The sequence below is a fragment of the Furipterus horrens genome, unplaced genomic scaffold (genome assembly GCF_987537825.1).
Source record: "Furipterus horrens unplaced genomic scaffold, mFurHor1.1.pri manual_scaffold_2, whole genome shotgun sequence".
Classification (NCBI taxonomy): Eukaryota; Metazoa; Chordata; class Mammalia; order Chiroptera; family Furipteridae; genus Furipterus; species Furipterus horrens.
The window spans coordinates 211,707,318-211,714,907 of NW_028327172.1; the positions used below are offsets into that span (position 1 = coordinate 211,707,318).

The window sequence follows — 7,590 nt, forward strand, 5'->3', positions numbered from 1 at the left end:
GTAAAGACTTCTTTTCAATGGTCTCATTACCCCACTGGTCCGTTCTCACTGGGAAAAATGGTTTTGACTCCCTCATCTGAAGCGCCCTTGCCTGGCCATCGGAAACACCAGGTATTTCACTTTTACAAAACAACCTTTTGGGTTCTTTACTTGGGTTTATTTTAATTAATTGGTAAGAGGGGAGTTGATTAGCATTTTCCGTCCCAACATCACCCATCTGCACCACTAAAAATCCTTGATTCAGTCTGCTCCTTTATAATCTCTTATTTGCGAAAGTTGGAGAAATTTGCAAAGGCACCTTGCTTGGGATGCACAGTTCCAGAAGTCATGGCTAAGTTGGGCATGCCCATTTCCACTGCGCCTGTCAGGCCCTTCCCAGCAGCTGACACCCCTGTATTCATGTTCATGGCCATCACGCTCTGGCTTATCATCAGCGTATTTCCAAGAGGGGCCATTCCCATGGTGCCACTCATCACATTGGGCAATGTTCGTAGGTGTGGATTCCCCCATCAAAGGGTTAGTTTGGGGCCAGAGAGGAAGCGTGTTCAGAGGAGAACTGAGGCTCACATCTCCAACACTTTGGGTCATCACCTTCACAGGCTGTTGCATATGCTGCAGTTGAATCATTGTATTGAGTGATGGCTGCTGGGGTTTGGAAGGCTGCACACCAGGTAGTAAGTTGTCTAGGCTGATGTTTATCCTGGGGTCAGACTAAGTAGAGGGCAGGGTTTTGCTGACTGGCTTCTGGACCATATCTGTATTCTGATTATAGAGAGGATTAGGCCTCTGCAGCACGGTGCTAACATTTTGCAAAGGCTGTGATCTTAACATGGGCCAAAGCAGCCCTACAGTGTTAGTGTTCATCATAGAGAAATTCATGTCCTGGGAAGACGTCATGGTTGCCTGGGACAAGCCCATAAGATCAAACAGGTCTGAAGCTTCTGAGGCAGCTGGAGGTGGGCTTGATGCTGGCTGTGAGCCACTGACAAGTCCTGTGGGTGGCTGTGAGGCCCTGTCAAAGAGCTCGTCACTGGAAGCGACAGCGCCCAATGGGCTTGGCTGCAGGCACTTCAGTCACCAGAATCTCCATTCCCACGAGTTGCAGTTACTTGGGAAGGGAAATTGCCCGACGCAGCAGCTGGGCCAGAGCCAGCAAATCTGCCAGATAAATCAGCTGATCCTCCTGTTGACTGGCAGGTGCCATCAAACAGATCAGCAAGGTCACCAGATGATTTGCCACTAGGCATTGAAATCTTAACTGAAGACTGAGGCGTATGAGTTGAAACCTTCTGATCTGGACTTGCTTTGTCCCCTGGTGATGTGCTGCTGCTCCATGCTCAATGATTTGGGAAGGATTTGCTGTGCGCTTGTGCCTGGTTGTGGTGGTCTCTGTGGCTTGTGTGATGTGGGTGTGTTTGTCGTCAGTCTCCTCTTCATCTTTGAACTCATCTTTGGGAGATCGGTGCTTCTCGCTTTCCTTTCCTCGTCACTGTTGCTGCATCTTTCTGGAGAGTTCTCTCTATCTTTCCTCCAGAACTTGCTGCTGGCACCACCGCTGTGCTTCCGATTTTATACTCAGTTCACCTAATTTATCGCTGATGGGAAAGCACTTCTGTTTTTAATCCAACTCCTCATCCCGTTTTGATCTGGGTGCAGGCTCATAGCTTTCACTGTACCTGCGTCTTCCAGCACTCTCTGAGGAAACCCCAACGTATTTGTCTTGGTCCTTCTTTGCTTTCTTCCACTCTTCACGAAAACAGACATCATCCTGGGAAAACTCAACCAATTCTTTCACCTTCTGGTGAATATTTATACCTTGATCCTTCCCATGTTCATTTACAAAATGGTATTTTCTGCAGGTCGCAAATCATTGAGCGTGTTCTCTGGCACTTGTAACAACACGTTCTGATCCTTTCCTTATGAGTCCACTTACATGAGGTACATAGAGTAGCCAAGTGCATAGGACAGAACGTACAATGGTTGCTAGCGGTTGCAGGGTGGAGGACAGGGTTTGGGGACTCGCTGTTTAATAGATACAGAGGTTCCGTTTTGCAAGATGCAAAGAGTTTGAAGGATGGTGGCCGCGATGACAGCACAGCAATGGGAACACACTCAATGCCACTGATGCGGGCACTAAAAAGTGTTAAGATGGTAAATTTTATGTTACAGGTATTTTACCACAATTTTTAAAAAACGTCCTTATTACCAACTGAGGGTAAATGTAAATGCCAAGGAGAGATACACAGCTGTTCAAGTGGACACTGTTGCCTGCCTCCCGGTATCCATCCCCCACCCTCTCTGATATAACCCGGATGTGTTTAGGGGTCCATTTCTCCCTCACATGGTCATGTGACTCAGGAGATACTAACACCTTTTCTGTGCCTATTGGCAGATCCTACTCAGTCCAAGCCAATCACATCCTGATACCACCCTAACGTCTATCGTTGGTCTGAGGAGTGCTTTGGCACGCAAACAATGTTGGTGCAATCATGTTGACATAAAGCATTCGTATTCCATGGTTGGAGAAGATGGAAACAAGGGAGACTCTCCCTCCTCTACAGTCATTTTATGAACATACTTCAGGCTGAAGGTAATGTAGAGAACAAATCATGGAAAACCTCAGAGAAACCAGTCACGTGGAAAAGCCATTGACGTTGCATTGTTGAGTCACCAAAACAACCAACTCTGTAACCTTTCCTATTTCTGGACTTACTGTTATATAAGACAGTGCATATCCTTATTATAGATGCCAACTTAAGTTGGGTTTTTAATAACTCAACTCAACTCATCTTATCCGAAGTAGTAAACCAAAGGGGCAATAAATAGGAGTGACTGTCCTGGCTGTAGAGTTCAGATCAAGGCCAATGCCACAGTACATGCAAAGTCATTGTGGCAAAAGGGAGTTTCTTCCTGGGAGTTCCAGGAAGTGAGAGAAGTCCAGTCTGGCAGAAGCTCCGAGGGAGAGTGCGAGAGGTAAACTGTGTGACAAGATGAGGTTGAGAGGTGGAGAGAACCAGATCATATAAATAGGCCCCATTAAGATGCTGGTCTTACTCTATTGCTTTATAACAGCATGAGGACATGATTAGATTTGCTTGCAAGTAGATAGTCCACTGTGAATAACTGATTGGAGAAGGGCCAACATGGAGGCAATGGAATGAGTATTTCATCCAAAAGATGATGGTAGCATAGACTTTGGTGGTGGCTGTGGATATAGGAAAAAAGGTGAACAGATATGTCAGGTTTTGAAAGACAATATCAATGGACCTTGGTGCTGTATCAAACCTATGTTGTGGATAAAAGGAAGGTGTTGGGGTGATTTCTAAGAGTCTAGATGTAATAAGATGAATAAGGAGCCTTTTGGTACCAAAAAAAAAAAAAAAAAAAAAGACACTGAAGAGAACCAGATTTGGGGAAAAAGATCTTGAACTGCGAGGATAAAACAAACACCTAACTTAAACTTCATTTGGGTAGCACTTAATTACAATTAATAGAAATGCAAACCATTGCCATTTACTAGGCATTTACTATTGGCTCAGTGGATTGAGCGTCGGCCTGCGAGCTAAGTGTCGCTGGTTCGATCTTCCAGTCAGGGCACATCAGAGAAGGAAAACTCTGACTCCAAAAAACCTCCGCTGCCTTGCGGCATACCTCTTCAGGGGAAAGGCTAAGGGAGTAAACCCCGACAGAAAATCCGGAGCCGGAGTCCCTAAGGCGGCTTGACGTTGTAGTCAACACCGGCAACTCCTGCGGCGCACCTGAAGCCAAGCTGTATCGACTCCGTCTTTCCCTTGGACCCTTCAGCTGCGAAGAGAGGGCGGGTCTGCTGCATGGGCAACAGCAGACCCTCCATATCACCCTGCCCAGGCTCTGTAGCTTCAGCTCCACTGGAGAGGACACTCCAGCGTCATCGCAAGATGTCGATTCAACACGGGAGGAGACAGATACCGTGTCACTCCCGAGTCGGACTGCACAGGCATTCTCGGCGGTGCAGATAGACTCTTAAGAAGCTACACCATCGTCTCTCGAGACGGACGGCTGCCGACGACTATGTGACAGGATCTATACAATGTGCTGCTGTTGACAGGCATCACTGCAATAGAACATGTTTCCCAAAAGCACCACAATAATGCCTCATGTTCACCTACAATGTCACCTTGCCCCTGCTCCCATCAAGGTGTAGTCTCTATGTCCCCACCTTGAATATGGGCAGCTTTTTAAGTGCTTCAACCAGTAGAATATGTTCATAAGTGACACAATTTCATTTCCAAGGTTGTCATAAAAAGTCATACAGCTCCTGACAGATCTCTTGGGACACCCATTCTGCAGGAAGCTAGGCCATGTAAGTGGTCCTACTCTTCTGAGACCACTAAGCTGGAAGGCTACATGTGGACATTCTGTCAAACTTAGCTGAGCTCCTGGCCAACAGTCAGTGGTAATTAACCAGCCAGAGAAGCAGGCCGCCTTGGAAATGCTCCTCCAACTCCAATCTGGTCACCAAAGCTATTGCCATAGGTGTAGAAACTAGCCATCCCCACTGAGCCCTGCCCAAAAGAAAAAAATAACCGATTGAGTAAAATAACCAATCGTTGTTGATCTTTTATGGCACTAAGTTTTAGGATGCTTTGTTACACTCCCCCACCACTGTGTAGATGAAGAAAGTAAGACTGGCAGAGATTAATGTAATGTGCCCAGGATCACAGAGCTAGTGAGCACAGGCACCAAGCCAAGCAAAAGCTCTCTGCCCCGAAACATGTGCCATTTCTTAAATCTCATTGCTGTCACCTTTTTGGTCATATCCCAAAATTAACTCGTTGTTTCTATTCAAAGTGTTGCACATTATCTCAAAATATGTCTTTGGATTCTAACCTCAAACACATACATTTTAAAAATAATCTATTCTGCTGGAAAATAGTAAACCCACTCATAAAACATGGACTATTGCAAGTGCTTGAAAAAGTTTTTTTGTGTGTGTCTCCCATCCCTCTTCCCAGGCAGTGGAGAATTGATATGAAATTAAAACAGACAACTTCCATTTTCTTTCAGGAGAGATTTATGACCACTGTCTACAGAATTTCAAGCTGTGAAGTGAACTGTAAAACAAAATGCTTTAAAATAATATGTTTAAAGCAAAGCAGTGTTAGGTACAATTAATGTAAAAATGATCAGAAGTGATAGTTGCTGAGTAAAAGTAAAAATAGAGAAATATGATCTATAAGGGTAAGGGCATTTCATCAAGCATTAATCTATCAGCCAGGAGCACAAATCAAGGGACTAATCAGGTATATTAATGATTTCAGAATAACCTTCTCTTACTAATCACACCTCTTAAAGTAGAACTCAACCCCATTGCCATTGCCTTAGTGCAGGCTCCTAGGGCTTTGTGTTATGCCCCAATAGCCTCTCTTAGCTGGTCATTCTATTCCCCCATCACCACACCAGTATTACGCCAACATTCAACACCCATCCTACCGCCTTCTCTTTTCCGCCCCCCCCCCCCCCCCGCCAAGAATGCCCACCGTTTTTCCTTGGCCAGGATCAAGCTTGCGTATGCTACAAGCTTTCTCTCGCTTTCCAGCTCCTCGGAGCTGCTTCTCCGGGGCTGTTTTCCATCAGAGATTGGGTACTTTCCCTCTGAGTTTCCACAAAAGCAAAACTGAGCTTTGTGGCAGCTCTCCAGGTGGCCTGTCAACCCGTATTTACTCAGCGTGTACATACCATGTAAACACACCGTTCCGGGCACTAGAGATACGATACAGAACAGGCCAGATGATGCTCCTGCTGCTTTGCAAGACGTTCCTGACATCAGTGCTTCTCCCCTGGGAGCCATCCTCTCCCTGCCCCTCCCCCCGGGAACATCTGGCCATGTCTGGAAACATACTTGGTTGTCCTGTCCAAGACGGTGTTACTGGCATCGAGTGGATGGAGTCCAGGGACACGGATCCTGCAACTCACAGGACAGCCCCACAGCCACAAATGATTGGGCCCAAAATGTCAATAGGGACGAGGTCGAGAAGACCTACTCTAAACCAAGAAATAAATCAGATCATTTCGGGACTGCCAAGAGCCACGAAGAAGATAGATGGGAAACTGATAGAGCATTGAGGAGAGAGAGGAGAAGGGCTACTCTGGAAAGCCAATGAGGAAAGGTTGCAGAAGCAGAGGCTCTAGCTCCACCAGTCTGGTAGGGGCCCACAGCGCACACACCGCCTCTCTTGGTGCTATTCACAATAGCACCTCCAGCACCATGTGGATATCTCATATGTGACCCGCTGGCCACCTGCTGCTCCCTCTCTACATCCACTAACCCCAAGCACTGACAGAGACATCGCCCCTTGATTCCTCCAAGCACGCAAGCACAGTGCTTCTCTGTGAGACAGATTTTCTTGAAAGCCTCAGGAACATGGGAAGAAATTGAAGCTTGAGATAGAAAAGACATTTGCTGTCAGTCATCACTGCTACTAAGTCCATCAGCCAAGCTCTGCCAGGACATCTGTCTCCTGGGTATGCACCTCCTGCCTTAGTGCTGGGACCCGCATTCTCCCAGCAGTGTTCTCTCATCACCTACCCCCACCTTTGTAACCAGGTGCCAATTATCGTCCTCACCTAGCTCACTGGTTCCACCCTCCAAGTCCCTAAGATCCCCCAAGAACTTCAAAATCTCCTTATTTTAGATCCCTTTGATCAATCCCTCCATCCCAAAGTAGTCAAAACGCTGATTTTATAATCAAAAGATCTATTAAATAATAAAAAAGCATGAATTCTACCACTATCCCTTACACCTCCAAAATACAGAATGACTGCAGCCTGATTTTATATAATAATTCTTCCTTCCTACGAGGAAGAGGAGGTTCTTAATACATATCAGTTTCTCATGTACAATTTAGGAAATTAAGGGTAAAGAGGTTGGTTACTTTGCAAAAGAGCTGCTCAATTGAACAAACATAAAATGTCACCCTACCTGGAGCAAAGCTCAGGTAAGTGGCTCCCCTGGATCAGGTCTGATGACTCAGCACAACTCCAGTTGTGTATGCTTGGAAATAGCTAAAGGACGCTTTCCAACTCATCAAAGTGCCCTCAGAATTTTGGGGGAACTGCTGTGCCGGGTAAATGTCTTGTTCCGATCTTAGCATGTTCATTCAGCTGACAAACTCCCACCTTAATCTCCCACACCAAGCTTTATCCTTCCGTTATAGCTTCTTTGAACTGACCTTACTGCTTTTCCCTGTGCACTGTCGTCCTCAGAGTTCTTAGCGACAGACACAGACACTGGCCACTTTAGACAGAAAGGGTAGTATGAAAAGATGCTACCAGCTAGCAGAATTTTAGGGGACGCTGAAGAACCCAGCTCGGAGCGCCACAGCTATACCACAAAAGGTTGACTCTTAAGGGAACCTCAAGTTACCTGATGGAATAGGGTGCAGGGTGAAGCCTGTGGAGCAGGGGACACTCCCAGAAGCCTGCGGGCCAGGTGTGACCGTCCAAGAAAGCGATGATGCCCATCTGCACGAAGGCGGGTGCGGTTGAGATGGAGCGAGCAGACAGGGTGAAGGACCGTCAAAAGGACACGCCGACAGTGCCTGCAGATTT

At 46.5% G+C, this 7,590-nt stretch overlaps 1 pseudogene; it reads right to left on the reverse strand.

Moving 5' to 3' along the window:
* Positions 1-263: 263 nt before the first annotated feature.
* On the reverse strand, positions 264-5,716 carry LOC150020348 (clathrin interactor 1 pseudogene; annotated as a pseudogene).
* Positions 5,717-7,590: the final 1,874 nt, after the last annotated feature.